We start from the raw sequence: 18,981 nt of genomic DNA on the forward strand, positions 1-18,981 counted from the left end.
AGAGAGAGACTGACCCTGAATGTGTCAATGCCATGGTGTGATTAGTAAAGTGTGTGTGTGCGTGAGTGTGCGTGTGTGTGTGTGTGGGACGGATCAGACTACAATAGGGGATTTTCAATCTAATGTATTTGATTGATGTCTTCGATTCAGTAGTCGGTGTCTGAGTCTTAAGCTGCTTGCACCCCGCTGGGCGGGAACCACCCTGATCACCGCCGGGAGGCTGCCGACAAAAGTTTCAACACGGGTAAAGCTGAGCGGGGGGGCAAAATCTGTGAGCGTTCACGTGGGCGGCAACCGCTTCCGGGTCAGACAGCCGGGGTTGTAACGGCCTCCCCTCGGCCGCCCTCATCGAGATGAACGGAGGCGGCGAGGTGCGGTCCGGCGGTGTGAAAGCAAAGTGTTGTTCCAGTCTGGGCTTCACAGCAACAGACTGATGTTTCTGTAGGACTTCTGCTATGTATAATATGTTGTCTATTGATGGTTTTTCTAGCCAATTAGGCTGTTGTGTCACTCCATTAGCGGGCACCTGACCACCGCGCTAACACTCTGATCCGCCCCCTAGGGCTTCACCGGGGGTTCTCATTACGGCGATCAGCTGAGTGACAGTCGGTTAGTGCCCCTCCAAGGAACCCACGCGACACCTTTCATGACCTCGAGCAGAACGGGTAAGGAGACCATTCCTGTCACCTCACACCCCCCCCCCCCCTGACGCCCGTAGCCGTGGAAATACGTTTAAAAATACACCTGCTCATCACGCCCCTCGCACACGATGCATCTGGAGGGAGATGAGAGCCACGCTGCCGTCACTCCATCAACCTCCGCCTCTCTCCTCCTCTCATACCGCCGTCCTTTATGCACCTCCTCTCTCCCCCTCCTCGCACGGGCTCAGTAGAATTCAATCGAAACCTGAAGGACAGAAAGTCTTCCAGGCGTCACTAATGTAGTAAGCAATGTTAACTCACAATGTTAACGTCACTAATGTTTAGGCCCAATCCCATTTCTACCCCTTACCCCTTACCCTTACCCTTACCCCTTCAAAACAAGGGGGAGGGGTAAGGGGAAGGGGTAAGGGGTAGAAATGGGATTGGGCTTAAGTGTTTTCCTTAGTTGGGCAACTTTTGTTGAATTCACTTAACTTTCAATGTAATGTTACATTTGATCATCTTGACCTGTCCATTAGATCTGCGTGTATTTTGCACAGTTTAAATGTGTTAATATCACATCATTGATGTGCTGTTGCTTTGAGCTCGTCTCCTGATGTTCTACGGTGGCCATTTGAGGTCAGGGCTTTCATCCTGAGTGGATGAGACACAATGTGTGATTTGTTTTTATGCGTTTGATTTCTGCGTTTCATGCTGCATATGCGGGAAACATGTTCTGTTGGTCTGTGTTTGATCACGGTGCTTGTTGTCCTGCTTTGTGATTCCTCAAATAGATGGTTGGGTTTGACCTCAGAAATGCTTGCTTGTGGGTGAGGGTCATGGCATAAGGGCTGATGCTGTCCTCTCAGTGGGGGGCGTCGACGTCAGGCAGACTGGAACCACTGGTCCTACTGGTCCTGCTGGTCCCACCTCATCAGGCTGGCCTCTGCGTTGGGGCCTGGCCGGTGTCTGCAGAAGGATCTATTCTAATAGCGTTCACTGAGGCCGTGTCCCCCCTATGACTCCCCTCCCTCCCTCCCTCCCTCCCTCCCTCCCTCCCTCCCCCTCCCTCCCTCCCCCTCCCTCCCTCCCTCCCTCCCTCCCTCCCTCCCCCTCCCTCCCTCTGACTCTCCCTCCCTCTGACTCTCCCTCCCTCTGACTCTCCCCCCTCTGACTCTCCCTCCCTCCCTCCCTCCCTCCCCCTCCGTCCCTCTCCCTCCCTCTGACTCTCCCCCCTCTGACTCTCCCCCCTCTGACTCCCGCTCCCTCCCTCCCTCCCCCTCCCTCCCTCCCTCCCCCTCCCTCCCTCCCTCTCCCTCCCTCTGACTCTCCCCCCTCTGACTCTCCCTCCCTCCCTCTGACTCTCCCCCCCTCCCTCTGACTCTCCCCCCTCTGAATCTCCCCCCTCTGACTCTCCCTCTGACTCTCCCCCCTCTGACTCCCCCTCTGACTCCCCCTCTGACTCCCCCCCCTCTGACTCCCCCTCTGACTCTCCCTCTGACTCTCCCCCCTCTGACTCCCCCTCTGACTCCCCCTTTGACTCTCCCCCCTCTGACTCCCCCTCTGACTCCCCCTCTGACTCTGTTGGTCAGAGCGGGAGCGACTGAGGACTGCTCTGCCTTCAGTCTGTCCGTCTCCAGCCTCCACACTCTGTGGTTTTATAGATCCATGTTTCGGTATGATTCACAGCTTTGATCTCAGTCCTGTCCCGCAGTCAGGGTTGGTTCTCACTGGTTTATCCCTCAAAACAGAGGAGATTTAGTCTATCAATAAATAGTCGCCTTTTAACAGCGGGTGATTCATTGCCATGCTAAAATAAAATGCTCTGAAATGTCAGAAAGATGCATTTCCAATTCGATAAAGCATACGATTCAGCAATAAAGATGCATCAGAACGAAGGGAGGTTTTCCTTTCTTCGTGTTTGAAGTTCTTTCATTACTTTGCAGACGTGTTCCCGATGTCCTGATCAGCCAACGGAGAGCTCGCTGATACTGAGGTCATAGTTTGTAGTCGTGGCGTTTATGGAAATCAAGTGAATGTTCTGAAGAATACAGCTTCTGTCCGAATGGCTTCAAGGACATATGATAAGATAAGCACTGCGGGCTTTGATACAACGATCTCAGTTCACAGCCGATAGTGTTATCCTAGTATTTCCCATATCTGTAATATGTTAGTCTGTTCAAACGGAGCATCTCCACGATGCACTTCTAGTCCTCTGCACCAGAAAATAATCCATATTTGCTCCGGCCTATTTGTTTCCCGTTTCCCCCCTAAGCCTGACTATGGATTACAGTGCCCCCCTCCCATGGGGTCCCTGGCGTGTTTTAAATAGTGCGGTTGCGCCGTGCTAATGCCCAGTCCCCCGGGAGCCCCCCCCGCCCCCCCCCGCCCGGGGGGGCCAGGTGCTGCTCAGGTGTGAGCGAGGGTCTCCCTGCAGGGTGGTTCACAGGTGCTGCCGAAGCTGCTCCCACTTTATTCATCCACATCCTCCCAGACACACACACACACACACACACACACACACACACACACAGACAGACAGACAGACAGACAGACAGACAGACAGACAGACAGACAGACAGACAGACAGACAGACAGACAGACAGACAGACAGACAGACAGACAGACAGACAGACAGACGCACACTCAGACACACACAGATAGACAGACACACAGACGCACACTCAGACACACACAGACACACAGACAGACAGAAACACACGCACACTCTCAGACACACACACGCACACTCAGACACACACACACTCAGACACACAGACAGACAGACACACAGACACACAGACAGACAGAAACACACGCACACTCTCAGACACACACACGCACACTCAGACACACACACACTCAGACACACCGACACAGACACAAACACACACACACACACACATACTCAGACACACAGACACACACACAGACACACATACACACACACACACACACACACACAGACACACACACAGACACACATACACACACACACACACACACACACACATACACACACACACACACAGACACTCGTACGTGAAGACATACCCCCGCACACAAGTGCCTTGGCCGGTGTCCCCAGGTGACAGCAGGATGCGGTATCAGCTGACTTATGTTGATCAATCGTTAGCGGGAGGTCACCTAAAATAAATTGGTTTCATAAACGGTGGTGATCTGTAAGTCAGGAGGAGGCGTGGCGGCAGCCTGACAGAGTGGGGCGTAGTCCCGCGGACGGCGCCGGTCATTATGCGGAGCTGCAGGGTGCGCTTATCGGCCACTGTGCTCATGGGAGCGTGAAGTCGAGCTGAATGGCTACAAATCCCTTTTCTCCACCCCTCTCACCCCGCACGGCTCCCCATTCCTGGGGCTCCCCACCTCCGTTATTGCCACTGCCTTATCCAGACTCCCAGTATGCTACTGGTGAGGGGGGGGGGGGGGGGGGGGGGGTCTTTAAGAAGCAGAAGAGAGCAGGGGATTGGCTAAGGTGCGGTGACATCACAAAGAGACTTATTTTTAATGGAGGTGTTTGAGTGACCATCTGGTCGGCCTTTGAGCCAAGAAGTCCAAAGAAGTACTCGTGGCTCCTGGAAGCAACTGAAGTGAGACATTCATTTGAATATGTTAGAATTTCAGACCGTGGAGACCCTCATTAGCCTCAACACTGAACCACGGTGACCGCTTTAGTTGATTGATTGCATGATTCTTTGATTGCTGATGAAGTATCAAGTTAATAGGCTGGCTCGTTAACTGCATAATCGCCTGAAGAGGACATCATAGAACACATTTATAGTAGATTGATGGGTTTTCTACGTTCAGATTACTTTTAAAAGCCTATTTTGGCATGTCAGATTTATTCTTTAATTATGTATTTGCGTTTTAGTTGGCTGATCTATCCATTCAAGAACATTGAATAACATACATTTGTTTAATTTGACTGCATTTTATTATCAAGCAGTTCATGCAAGGACTTCCGTCTTGAATTGATTAAGCTTGTTAAATGTATGCTGTCTCTTGTTACGTCTGTTTACTGCGGTTGGTTGCCCTTCTGAACCCAGCAGCTGAACTGGGCTGGACTGGGACCAGTTCCCCTGAACCCTCGCGGAGGACAAATTCTGGATGAACCCACAGATGACTGAGTGATGCAGGGAAACTGATTTCATCCATTCATTCACTGAAAAGATACGGACGTAGTGTCGGTGCGTCACTGCTGGTCTACACACGTGTCTGTGAGGTCACCGCTGGTCTACACACGGTGTCGGTGACGTCACCGCTGGTCTACACACGGTGTCGGTGACGTCACCGCTGGTTTACACACGGTGTCGTTTACGTCACCGCTGGTTTACACACGGCCGTTTGAGGGTGTAGATTTGCCTTCCACAGCCCCTCACCATTGCACCATCGCCAGTCCCAGTACAATGATCCCAGTACAGTGGTCCCGGTACAGCAGTCCCAGTAGTCCCCGTAAAGATGTCCCAGTAGAGTGGTCCCAGTACAGTGGTCAGTGGTGCCAGTACTCCCAGGACAGCGCTCCACTCTACATGCCGAGGGGGGGGGGATGCTACGTTTGTGATTATGAAGTCGTCAGCCATGAACCAGTGAGTCTGGAGACGGTGGTCTCTCTCAGGTCCTCGGGGGCCCATTGATTGGTGGCCGTGTGTGTGTGCCTGATGGACTGTGAAATGGTGTGTTTGCGGGCGGCTGTGTCCCACCTGCGTCCCCTCGGTGATGGATTGGACCGGTCATGGGACTGCTCCCATCTGCTCGGCAGTAACGCAGTAATGCTTTCCTCTGGACGTGTAAACAGCGACAGTGGAAGAAGAGTTAGGCAAAGAAAGGTCAGGGCCGAGTTACAAGACGTTCCCGCCTCGTCCACCTCCCCCTTCAACCCCGGAGGAATGTTGACCACGGCCTGATCCCCGGTTCACCACGAGGTCAGAAATGAACCGTACAAGGAGACATTGACATCTACATTTAGGGCATTTAGCAGACCCTTTTATCCAAAGCGACTTACAATAAGCAAGCAACAATGTATCTCTGTCGGTACAAGTGCCAAGCACTAACTATCGCTAGGTTGACCCATTCCCCGTACACAACAAAGATAGCATTTCAGCCATCCTAGTCTAATCTCCCCTGTTTGGTTCACCTCAGACCGGTCCCTCTCTCTCGTCTCTTTCTCCTGTCTAATGACTGCTCCATCGTGGGGAATTAGTTGACGCCTTCATCACTGCCTAATGTACCGGCCGGGGGAAACAAAGGATGAGATCAAAATGCAAATAGGAGCTCATTACCATTTGTGTTTAGAGTGAATAATCGTCCGTGCTGACGCGGCAGTAACCGGTGTTCAGGGTCCGAGGGTGGAGTGTGGAGGAGGTGTGTTTCCAGGCTGTGTCATTGTGGGTCCACCTGTCTCTCTGAGCCCGCCGGGTCCGTCTGTCCGTCCCATGTTGGCAGGGGTTTCCCTGCACAGTTAGTTTGGCGCGTTCTCCGCGGTCGATGAGGACCACCCCTGATCCGACGCCCCCACGCCCGGCTCAGTCTTTATACACCTGGCGGACGCATCAAAGGGCTTCACAAGCACGAAGAGCACACACACTTGAGGGAAGCATCTTAAGGAGTAGTGGTTTGGAGCCAAGGAATAGAGTGAGTGGGAGTGTATGTCTCTGCTAGACAGCAAAATTGTGTTGACGACACACGTCAACAGTTTACTTCTAAAGAAACCTGTCGTTTACAATAGTCTGTTTTTGGAAGCTTAACAAATGACTCATATTTACGCTACATGCACGGAGATAATTTCTGTTTTTTAATGAAGTTAATAAACCACATGACCACATTTGTACCCATGCACACAGGCACAAACCTAGCAGACGTCTATGGTCTTTCGCCTTCATCCCTATTCTCTAGTTCTCCATCGCCAGCTTGTTGACCACTAATTGGCTCTTTTTGTGGCGCTGGCTCTGACTGATTCCCTGGAGACACTTGGGTCACTACCCTTCACATTTGTACCACCATAGAACCACCACACATAGCTGAGACATCACTATCAATTCAAGACATGCATGGCATCTATATGGCATATACATATGCCATACACAGGCCATACAGTATATATTTGGCTGGGGAAACAGACTGAAACGATTGTCACAGACAGCCCCTTTTGTTTAGTGCAGCCTTCAGTTCATCAGGACACCTTCAGAAGGTTCACTGTGCTGCACCAGACTAAGGCGGCCTTTGGCAACAACAAGAAAAGCTTTACAGCTCAAAGAATAGTGACCTGCTCATCCCCCAGGGAGTATCCCTCCCCAGGGTGTGCCGCCTCCTCCGATGGGCCTTTGAGCGTTTGGACCTGAGGCTTGTGGGATTGGTTCGGTGGTCTTCAGGCTCCCTGGGTCGTGGGAGACTCGTGGATCAGCTGAGCCTTCCAGGTTTGAGCAGCGTGTGAAAGGGTGAATTCCCGAGCACCACTCTGCCGTGGTGGGATGTGAATCAACAGGTGACACAGTGAGTGGGAGGAAACATGCTGATGATTCAAGTTGACTCAGTCTCGATCAGACCTTTCAGTTATGAGGTCCTGTGAGAAGATACGATTTACGCTGAACCGACCTACGGTAATTACATTTAGCTAGGATGATGTGCGTAACATTTCAACCAAATGGTGCAAACACTGACTGCAATATATAAATAAATGTGTAAGCTTGCCATTGCGCCACCTGTTGGCCAATGACAGCATGGTTTCATGTAATGTTACATTCTAATGTGCAATTCAAATGATAAGGAGTTATGGCTGATTTGGTTTAGGACCACCTCCTTAAACAAATAATTGTTTTAGAGGTTAGTACACTAAATCCTAAATGGTGAAGAAATCTGTTTGGTCGTAAATGGGTGCAGTTTATATCCAGTTTGTCTTGAACCGAGACATTCAAGGAATTTTGACAAACTGACACGGTTCAGCAGTAGCTGAAGCGCCAACTTGCTAAATATAGCGCCACTTTCTGCATTTCACAGTGCATATATTTGCATGTGCAAAGTTACATTGCTCTAGCCATCAATTCCCAACTCTCGGGATGTTGAGACAACGAGGCTGGAGTAGAACCATCACAACCCCCAAATAAAATGAATCAGTAAATCTATCTCTGGAATATATCATACATACTCATCTGGAATTGTATCAGTAGATCATTGTTAGGAACCGCCCAATACTGTTCCCTGTTTCCATGAGTTCCGGGGCGGATTGTCGCATCAAAGTTCTTGTCGATGGAACACAGACAAGAACGGCCTCTCCCCTGACGGAGTCTCCTGAGACTCCGGGAACAGATGCAGCCGCCTCCTCTCCTACAGGACTGCACGGATAAGCACTTGTGAATTCTGTGAGACGAGGCCGGGTTCACCTGTGCACGTGGAAGCGACGCTCAGATCAGTCATTGTGCGACAAAATTTCCAGACTGTGCAGGTTTTTAACTCCCTAAAAATATTTACCTTTTCCCGAGAGTAAACAGAATTTAGTTGCAATGCTTGTGTCTGCGCCTCTAATGTTTTGAAGTGTGACAAAACATAATGTACGACGCTGGGAAAGTTGTTCATCATGGTGTGAGCACAGCTCTCATCTCTGGTGTTTGTTTGTTTTCCAGAGGGGTAAACTGCTGAGTGGGGATATTGTTGAGGATGATTCATGGGCTTTATTTGTCAGAGTTTTTTCATGTTTTCCCGGGTTTCTTTCGCTGCCTGAATGCCTCTTTGTGAACAAGTCCACACACGACATGTGATGGATGACCTGCACACGGATCTCTCTATTAGTGGGGAGGATTTATTCTGTTACATATCGATGTAGTCTACTGTGTATTACTGCAAATAAGTACCGTTCCTCTTGCTCTCTCCACTCCTAGCGGAACATGTTGTTTTCTAGGTGTTTTTTTTAACCGTTTTTTTTGCTGGGTGTTTCTGTTCACCTCTGGTAGCATTGCCCTTATTTCATACAGCTACACCTCAGCGATAACTTGTTTAGCTTAGTATCGTTAATAAGGTTATAGAATATCTATTTTATGAGAAACAAAACACACCTATCACGGAAAATGAATGTTTATCAAATCAGAAAACAGCATTTTAACAGCAACCTAGTATAGGCCCTGTTTACACGAGAGAGATATCTAGGCTCTACAACCGGTTTGGAATTGATATCATTTCTGTATTCAGAACCTGCTCTTTTTCCATGATGGCAGAGCACGCTCATCACCGTCTCCTCGCCGTGCGCCCAGGGGGGGCGTCCCACTTACAGGGCCTCGGATTGTCACAAATGATGCAACAGAACAGAGATTCATAACGCTCGTGTAAACAAGGCCATAGCTATTGATCTGTGATGATCCCTGATATCTCTGTGACCTTATGTCCTTTGTTTATGTGTCTGCAGGTAAAGCAGACACGGCCGTAGGTCAGAGCTACGGAAGACAGCCCGTTGGGTCCGGCTGTCAGGTGAGTGGGGGAGATTCAGCGACACACCTGAGCCGCTCAGTCAACACGGTACGGCACGAGTCCCTCATGACATCAATCGTTAGTCTCCTGATCTATGCAGAGCTCACACAGCAACTCATGCCCACACTAAATAAAAGAAAGACGGGTAGAAACAGCAAAGAAAGCAACCCAAAGACTGGGGAGTAGGAAGAGCCCGGTTTGGTGAATCAAGTCTTCTCATTGTTTGGCAGATCCATGTAGCGTATGGGTTAGGGGGATTCCTAAATACCCATGACTCGTTATACCGTTTGCATCATCTCATCTTATTCACAGGTGATACTCAAACTTTAATTCTCTTGTATTTGAATCGTACTGCACATTCGTAAATGTAAGTCTGACCAGACTAATAGTAGAACTTAACCCCCAGTGTAACCTGCTACAGTAGACTGCAGTGGGGCAGCGGTATTAAAAAAGATACCTGATGAACACACTGTACATAAATATTACATTCATTATGTAACCCCAGTAAAATAATTGTTTCTGTCCGTGGTGCATTGTTATGAACAGAATATACTACAGAACACATGGTAACATTTATTTACCCTCTCATTAAATTATCACCAGTCTGAAGGCATTAAATTCAGAAAATAAATAAATATTAAGAACATTATAAAATGTAATAATTCTTACTAGCAGTTTTATACATGATTTTGCATGATTTTCAAATTAATTCAAATATTGTACAAAAGTCTCTGTCTTTGTGTTTTCTTCTCTTAGTCAAGCCTGCGATCCAGTGTTGGAACGCATCCTACGGGCGTGAAGTCGCCGGCTCCATTCCCCTCATTCACAGCCGCCAATCAGAGACGGCGCTCGCTTCCAGAGCCTATCGGTAATGGCCTCTTCACGATCAACATACTAACTCACTAACCAACTAACTCACTAACTAACTAACTCACTAACTGAGTGTCTTCTAAAGCAAACCTGTTATGGTCTTTGATGTTCAAGTATACCCTGTAATTCTGCTGTTATCCCAGATTTGTCTTCTGAGGTTGTAGTAATTGAATCATAAGCAGGTTGTTTTATCGTAGTATCAGTCAGAACAGATGAACCCTCCTAATGTGTGACCGCACGGCGTTACACAAAAGAGTGGCTTCATTAACAATGGACTCAGAGCTCATCTCAGTGACGAAGGCTTGCATCAATGTGTGCATAATGTTTTTGAAAAGGAGGCAAAATATATCCTATTACTTCACATTTTTAAAACCTCTTTTCTTATATATCCATCTTACTCAGTCATCCTCTAACACTCAGTGTCTAACAGGGAGTGTACCCTGACACACTGATTTATATTGCTTCATTTGTTCTAATATATACAATTAAATACAGCGCCTCCGTTGGTGTCCTTCATGTGTCTCATTGTATCCAGTTACATGAAGTTGTGTGTTTGTTGTTCTACTCCCTCTATTCTATCGCTGTGTGACCAGAGCTGCTTTTATCTCCACAGAGCCGCTGCAGACAAAGAAGGTTCGCAAGGTCCCGCCCGGACTGCCTTCATCTGTGAGTGGACGATCATCTGCTTCTCATATCAATAGATTCCTCCGTCGTGTTGCTCACGCAGCACAGACACACAAACACACCGACACACAAACACACTGGCGCTGACGCACACTGACTCCCTGTCCCACACTCGACCTGGTCCGTGTTGGGTTCGGGGTTTGGGTTTGCACGCTGGCTTAAATGTCCGACCCTATCTGAGTACGCAGCTCCCAGTGTGTTTGTTTAGAGTTAACCATTCGGCCAGCTCTATATATTTACAGACAATATAGATTTAGTGTGAGCATGTGTGCGTGATTGTGTTAAACGCTGCGCGTGTTTCAAACAGTCAGTTGTGTGTGTGACTGTGTTTAACGCTGTGTGTGTATAATACAGTCAGTTGTGTGCTTGTTTGTGTTAAACACTGTGTGTGTTTGATGCAGTCAGTTGTGTGCTTGTTTGTGTTAAACACTGTGTGTGTTTAATTCAGTCAGTTGTGTGCTTGTTTGTGTTAAACACTGTGTGTGTTTAATTCAGTCAGTTGTGTGCTTGTTTGTGTTAAACACTGTGTGTGTTTGATACAGTCAGTTGTGTGCTTGTTTGTGTTAAACACTGTGTGTGTTTGATACAGTCAGTTGTGTGCTTGTTTGTGTTAAACACTGTGTGTGTTTGATACAGTCAGTCGGGTGCTTGTTTGTGTTAAACACTGTGTGTGTTTGATACAGTCAGTTGTGTGCTTGTTTGTGTTAAACACTGTATGTGTTTGATACAGTCAGTCGGGTGCTTGTTTGTGTTAAACACTGTGTGTGTTTGATACAGTCAGTCGGGTGCTTGTTTGTGTTAAACACTGTGTTTAATGAAGTCAGTTGTGTGCGTGTGCCATACGTGTGTGTGTGTGTGTACATTGAGGTGATGGATCTCCCGCCCTGTCACTGCCCCCCCCCCGCTGGGCCTCTCTGGGGAGGCGGGGGCTCAGAGCTGTCACAGTGGATCCCCTCTCCTGCTCGTTTGATGTTTAATTAGTCATTATGCTGCCCAACAGGGCGCAGACAGAGATTAATAGCAGAGTGTCTCCACGTCTACTGGACCGGTCCCTGCGGAGCGGGAGGCATCAGGATGCAGAGGAGCGGGGGGCTCAGCTTGCACCCGCTTGGACCTCGATGGGGGGGGGGGGGGGGTCTCGGGTTAATATACATAAATCACGACGTCAGATGGTCATTGTTGGATTTGCAGCGGTTGTTTCTGTAAGCTCTTGCCTTCAGAATGGCTAGCGGTTCTCCTTTTGGTCCCCGTAATAAGAAGCAACACCTGAGTGGTTCTCTGTGGGCGGAGCCAGCGCCGTGGTTCTGGCGAGCGGCGGGAGCTCCGCCCACAGGCAGCAGACCGGAGGACATGGAGGGCCGCGGCGCCGGCCTCTGGGTCAGTGGGTCTCCTCCGACACGTCCGTCTGCACGACTGTCTGTCGGCTCTGGGGCGGCAGAAAGGGTGTCGCTGCTTCCCCTCACATCAGTGATTATAGGAGGGGGGAGGGAGGGATGAGGAGGGGGAGGGATGAGGAGGGGGGGAGGGATGGATGAGGAGGGGGGGAGGGGGGAGGAGGGGGGGAGGGATGAGGAGGGGGGGAGGGATGGATGAGGAGGGGGGGAGGGATGAGGAGGGGGGAGGGATGAGGAGGGGGGGAGGGAGGGATGAGGAGGGGGGGAGGAGGGGGGGAGGGATGAGGAGGGGGGGAGGGATGGATGAGGAGGGGGGGTGGATGGATGCGGGGGGGGAGGGATGGATGCGGGGGGGGGAGGGATGGATGAGGGGGGGGAGGAGGGAGGGATGAGGAGGGGGGGTGGATGGATGAGGAGGGGGTGGGAGGGATGAGGGGGGGGGGATGGATGAGGGGGGGGGAGGGATGGATGAGGAGGGGGAGGGATGGAGGATGGGGAGGAGGGGGGGATGAGGGGGGGGGGATGGATGAGGGGGGAGGGATGGATGAGGGGGGGGAGGGATGGATGAGGAGGGGGAGGGATGGATGAGGAGGGGGGGAGGGATGCGGGGGGGGGATGGATGAGGGGGGGGGGTGGATGGATGAGGGGGGGGGGGAGGGATGGATGAGGAGGGGGAGGAGGGAGGGATGAGGGGGGGTGGATGGATGCGGGGGGGGGGGAGGGATGAGGGGAGAGGGATGGATGCGGGGGGGGGGGGTGGATGGATGCGGGGGGGGGGGGTGGATGGATGCGGGGTTGTCAGGCGGCCGTATCTCTTTGTTGTGTAAATGGTGTTCGGCTTTTATTTGTCACTACTTAACACACGGGCGCAGGTGTGGCTCTGAGGCTCATAACCGGCCAATCAGGAGGGGCATTGTGTCGCTCTCGGGGGGGCAGGGAGAGGAGGCTGGAGGAGATACTAGGCGCCCCTACGCCCAACCCTACGCCGCTCTGAGGAGAGAGCGTCAGGCTTCGGGGATTCATTACGCTTAGACCCCGATCCTATAAAATAAAGACGATGTTAATGATGACGGGGGAGAGTGGAAGCGGTGCAGGAGGTAGAAGACCATAGAGTGTGGCTGCCGTAGGGGAGTGGGAGGCTGTCTGGCGGCCGCAGGAGGTGCGAGGAGGTGGTTGAAGGGAGAGGTGGGAGGTGTTGGTGGTGGAGTTGTCATGAACTGTGCCAAGCGCTGAGAGCTCTGCCGAGGGTCTTTAAGAGGCTGTGATTGTTCAGGTTTTTCTGGGGTTTTGCCCGAGAGTGCGCGCCGGTGGCGGTGTTTGTGCGGCGGGAACGCGCTCGCGCGCGGCGCCGGACGCATGCCCGTCGCGGGCGCTGGCGGCGGAGGCGCGGGGAGGAGGGTCGAGGCTGAGCAGGGCTGGGGCCTGGGAGCAGCTGGAGGAGGCTGGAGCCCGGCGCTGGAGGCTGGGAGACGCCTGCAGACGCCGCTGAAAGCGTTCTGCTGGTGTCAGCACCTCCGCCGCGCCTCAGGCCTGAAAAGCTGCTTGATTAAAAATACATTTATAACAAAATGCTTCCTATCTTTATTTCTACTGCTGAGAATATTTTGTATTCATGTTTCTCAACCTCCAATCTCCACACTTTTTTTTTCGTTCCCTAAGCTGTTCTTCCTTCTCAGTCTAAAAATACTTAAATCAGATGGGTAGTATGAGTTGCGTGTGTGTGTGTGTGTGTGTGTGTGTGTGTGTGTGTGTGTGTGTGTGTGTGTGTGTGTGTGTGTGTGTGTGTGTGTGTGTGTGTGTGTGTGTGCGCTAAAGTGTGTGTGTGTGTGTCCTACATGAAGGAATCTAATCTAAATGTTTATGGAGGCACATCCTCAGTGCATGGAGCTTCTGACACTGCAGTCTCCCCATGTGAAGGCTATCTGGAGGGGCCAGCTGGTGATTGCAAACATTTAAATGTTTATAAGCCTTTTCACCTCATAGACAAACCTTTTCTAAACATACATCCACATGTATACACCTAAACACTCACATTCACATGTCCACACACATTCTAGCACACACCCATCCTCATGGCTTCACTCTACTTGTATATTTATCGTTGTGTACACCTCATTTTATCATGATTGTTTGTCATTTACATAATTCTGGTTTTAACTTTCAGTTCTTCAGTATGCCAAAAAATGTATTTGATCAGGGCGTTCCCTGATTAGTGGGCGTTCCCTTATTAGTGGGCGTTCCTGATTTAGTTGGCGTTCCCTGATTCAATGGGTGTTCCCTGATTTAGTGGGCGTTCCCTGATTTAGTGGGCGTTCCCTGATTCAGTGGGCGTTCCCTTATTAGTGGGCGTTCCCTGATTTAGTTGGCCTTCCCTGATTTAGTTGGCGTTCCCTGATTCAGTGGGTGTTCCCTGATTTAGTTGGTGTTCCCTGATTCAGTGGGCGTTCCCTGATTTAGTTGGTGTTCCCTGATTTAGTGGCCATTCCCTGATTTAGTGGGCGTTCCTGATTTAGTGGGTGTTCCCTGATGTAGTGGGCGTTCCTGATTTAGTGGGTGTTCCCTGATGTAGTGGGCGTTCCCTGATTTAGTGGGCGTTCCCTGATTCAGTGGGCGTTCCCTGATTCAGTGGGCGTTCCCTGATTCAGTGGGCGTTCCCTGATTCAGTGGGCGTTCCCTGATTTAGTGGGCGCTCCCTGACTCAGCGGGTGAACCTGAGGGACACTCTACTCGTTGGGACACCGTTGGCTATTCAGCTGATAAGAGGGGCTTGATTGACAGGCCTAATCTCTTGGATGAGTTGGATGTTGGTTCCGTGTGAAGCTCTCTGTACCAGGGTGTGAAGCTCTCTGTACCAGGGTGTGAAGCTCTCTGTACCAGGGTGTGAAGCTCTCTGTACCAGGGTGTGAAGCTCTCTGTACCAGGGTGTGAAGCTCTCTGTACCAGGGTGTGAAGCTCTCTGTACCAGGGTGTGGAGCTCTCTGTACCAGGGTGTGAAGCTCTCTGTACCAGGGTGTGGAGCTCTCTGTACCAGGGTGTGTACGCCGGGCAGTGCACACAGGATGTGCTCATAGAGCTTCTCAGGAGACCCTTCCAACCCAAAGCTAGGGGCTGATAGCGGCTGATCATGGCCATTGATGAGGTGGGCTCTGATACTTGCTGATCATGTCTATTGATGAGGTGGGCTCTGATAGCAGCTGATCATGTCTATTGATGAGGTGGGCTCTGATAGCAGCTGATCCATTAATAAGGTGGGCTCTGATATCGGCTGATCGTGTCTATTGATGAGGTGAGCTCTCTGGACGGCTGGAGGGGAACCGGTCCTGACAGGAGCAGACTGGAGGGAATCAAATTTGTTTCAGAAGCACATTAGCTCTTGTTCTCAGGATGAGGCTGGTTGTGTGTGTGTGTGTGTGCGTGCGTGTGTGTGCGTGCGTGCATGCGTGTGTGCGTGCGTGCGTGCGTGTCCGTGGGTGTGGGTGTGGGACTGCGCCTCAGGGATTTCCAAAGCAGCATCTCAGCGTGCCGTGGTGGATTGTGCATGACCCAAAGGATTGACATTAGCTTTGTGACCGATCCCATCAGGCATCCTCAGTACTGCTGCTCGCGGCTCCAAGACAGGGAGAGTCGGCCTGGGGCAGAGTCTCAGGCCCAGAGCCAGGGGATGGCTGACGTTCAGAGGAGAGGGACTCAGACTGCTCACTGGCTCCTCGTAGCTCACGCCCTCACGCTGAGGACCTCTGCTGCTCTCTCGCTCCCCGCGTGTCATGATTAACCGGTATTTAAGCAGACTTTGATAAACTTGCTCGCAGTTAAATAAGAGTGTTGTCTTTTTGGCGATAGATAAGCAGAGGTTGATGAGTTGGTTAAATGTGTTTTTGTTTGTAACAGCCATTTGATTCCAGCCGTCATTCATTCCTAAATGGGGCAATTGATATGGTCTCTCATTGTGCGTTAAATGTACGCCATTCAATGTATTTTTTTCTACCTCGTTATTAGTTTCACAAGTCAGTCTGATTTGTGAGACTAACTACAATACTATACCACAATACTAGCAGTATGTTGAGGACTATAAGACTTCAACTTTTCTGTTGGTTTCCTTTAAACTAATAAGATACTATGATGATTAATAATATTATAGTGGCCAGGCATTGTTGAAGCTGAGGCATAAACATTTCACATCTGATTTAAATAACATTTACCCCAAAGAGGGCATAACAGGAATGAGCAGTGTAATAAAAAAATGTAAAATGTATTTATTTGTCTTAGTAAACCTGACCCTGAAGTTATCCATATGTAGCCTAGTTAATCCGATATCCTGATTATTTAACTTCTGAATGTATCATCTTCAGTCATTGTTATTATTCTCCAATAATTTTGAGTAATGTTTTAGGATAAGTGCTGCAAACAAAATCTTCAATGTTTTTCTTATGAACAATAATTGTCCTTCTAAATGTGTGCTGCCACAGGGTACACTTATCTACAATAGCTGGCTATATTGAAAACGTCAAAAATCAATTATATTGTATTATTATTTCCATTGCATGCAAAAATCGAATCATCTTTATGATGCTTGGATTGCATTCAGGGCTCTGTTTGGGCGAGCTGAGATAAGAATTCTTCATTAAAGGATCCATGCTGATGTGTCGGGATACTTTGGGTTTCTTCATCACCATGTGCAGATTGCAAAGCACGCCGAACGATCCTTGGATTCTTTTTTAAGAATAGATAATACATCTTCCTATTCAGTCATCCATGTTGAGCCTCTGGTGTTTCGCCCTGGCTGTAAACCAGACTCAGCGCTCCTACAGGATTCCAAGTCTGACGTTGTGAAGTCACACCAACAAACTGTATTGTTGTTGGTTCTTTGGGACGTCTGCCAGTTTAAGGAACTGGTTCAAACTGAGCGTTGGTTAGTAAACTGTTGCTCTGCCTGGTCTGCCTGCCTGGTCCGTCCCTCGGGGAACTGAGGCTGAGGGGGGGTCATGAATTAGTATTTTTATCCGCAAAACAATTTGCCTCCTTCTACTTCCTGCGAGCTGCGTGTTCGCCAGCTAACAGTCTGGAGCCAGGAGAACAAGAAAATAACAAGGGTCACAACGACAAAGACAAGGGCAACAAAATACGGGCCAAGAATGTCAAAAAGCAGTATAATCTAAAGATTAACTGAAACAGATATCCCTCTTCCAGAAGCCCCTCCCACTCTCTCACTTGGCGCCTCTAAACCCATTTCACTCTGTGTCTTTTTATGAATATTCATGAGCAAGCTAGAACCTTCTCTATTTAAAATCGATTAATGTAGTCCAAAAAAGTCCCTGGAGAACGGGGGTGTCTAGTAAGTGAGCCGGCTCCCCAGAGCTCAGCCAATCAGATGGCTGATGAGCCGGGCACCCCTGCTTTGACTGGGAGGACCCTGACAGAGTCGCAGACACCTCTACGTCTCTGCCTGGGAGCTGGGATGGTTTCATGCTTTGGGTTTCAGAAAACGCTCCTCTGCCGCAGATACTGGGGTACAGCGAGGGCAGCCAGAGGCCTGCGCCCCTTCCATCTGCTGAGCAGGTTAAAACACAGTAGAACATAGAAACGCTCTAACATAACTTCCTTTCTTGCCTGTTGTAAATGGTTGCTGGAGCCCTTGTGTGAGTTCACGGCATTGAGGTGTTCCTTGATATGAGACTGCTGTTAGGCTTCAGAACACGGACGTCCACAGTCCCTACCCTAGAACGTCTCATCCTAATGCCAGGGAGCTGGAAGGAAGTATGCTTTTACACACCACTGCTGTTGCTTACATTCTTGATCCCTCTGGTGGTGTGACGATTTGTGGGAACATTGTAGCATCTCCGTCTTTTTGTGTCTTTGCAAGCAATACTTTTGGTATGATGTGATCACCTTTTGAATTAGGCCTAAAAAAATTTTTTGTTTGGTTCCGGTTTCCGACCGACCCTGTCAATTTATGTGCGACCCAAATTATTTTATGAGCTTTATAAAAAAAAAAAAAAAAAAAAAAAAAATTGATGCAAACTATAATTACGTTTGTGTACAGCACCTCTTCATTCTGTACAAGGATGAGCGAATTTTCTCGTTTTTAAATGAAAACAACCTACCTATCATTCGCTGCCGCTGGAAAAAATAAAATAAAAAAATAAAATAAATTCCCTACCTACCCATGACCTCAACTGACAACCGACAGGAACCAAATTTTTTTTTTTTTTAGGCCTTACCAATACCCCTTAGTCCAACTGTTTTGGTCTACAACCATCTTTGGTGCTGAGATTAACATTGAACGACTTAATGCCTTTGAAATGTGATCGACAATATCCAAACCTAAACATCATTTTCTGTCCCCACAAACTTGCTGTTGTATCTATTTCAATCCATAGCAAATAATATAGTTGCACTTTATTTAATCAATTCAATTCCCGTCTGGGATTGTTTAAGGCTTTTTAAACATACTTCTTCATCGATTTCCCCTAGAGGATCAATGCCAGGACTGAAATTATATCAATATGTATGTTTCATCTCTTGGCGAAGTTTGAAAGACTTGCAGAGAGGAAGGGGGCATAAATAACTAAAAACACACTAAAGTGCCCCTCTTAAAAGGGATGGCTGGGAGCTTTCATCTGTGTAACAATAATCCTCTCATTGCGTGTGTGTGCCTCTGATTGGTCAAGGAAGCCTCTGCGAGCAGACATGAAAGGCTGGGGCCAGACTGTAGAGAGGGCTCTGTGCATCAGACGAACGGGGATTCTGCCCTGCTCTAACCATCCCTCACCTCTCCCACCATCCCAGGTTGAACACGGGGCCGTGGGCTGGCTGCTGGGACACTGGTAGACCGTGTGTAGACTGTGTTTAGGGAACAGCGTTGACCTATTGGCTGTCGTCAGGGATGAGCTCGCAACAGCTGCTACACGCCAGACTTTTCTGTT

The 18,981-nt window shown here is 49.4% G+C and overlaps 1 protein-coding gene and 1 long non-coding RNA gene across 2 annotated transcripts in view; both read left to right on the plus strand.

The window, feature by feature from the left end:
* Positions 1 to 465: 465 nt before the first annotated feature.
* On the plus strand, positions 466 to 9,972 carry LOC115558601 (uncharacterized). Its single transcript, XR_003979353.1, has 3 exons — positions 466 to 665; positions 9,049 to 9,110; positions 9,867 to 9,972. It is a non-coding gene; the product is annotated as an uncharacterized LOC115558601 (long non-coding RNA).
* A 583-nt stretch (positions 9,973 to 10,555) lies between these two features.
* Positions 10,556 to 18,981, plus strand: part of tcf12 (transcription factor 12) — a 27,339-nt gene continuing 18,913 nt past the window's right edge. Inside the window, exon 1 of the mRNA XM_030376846.1 lies at positions 10,556 to 10,646. The gene's annotated coding sequence lies outside the window, so the exon portion shown is untranslated. The remainder of the gene's footprint in view (positions 10,647 to 18,981) is intronic.

Source organism: Gadus morhua, chromosome 14, assembly GCF_902167405.1.
Source record: "Gadus morhua chromosome 14, gadMor3.0, whole genome shotgun sequence".
Classification (NCBI taxonomy): domain Eukaryota; kingdom Metazoa; phylum Chordata; class Actinopteri; order Gadiformes; family Gadidae; genus Gadus; species Gadus morhua.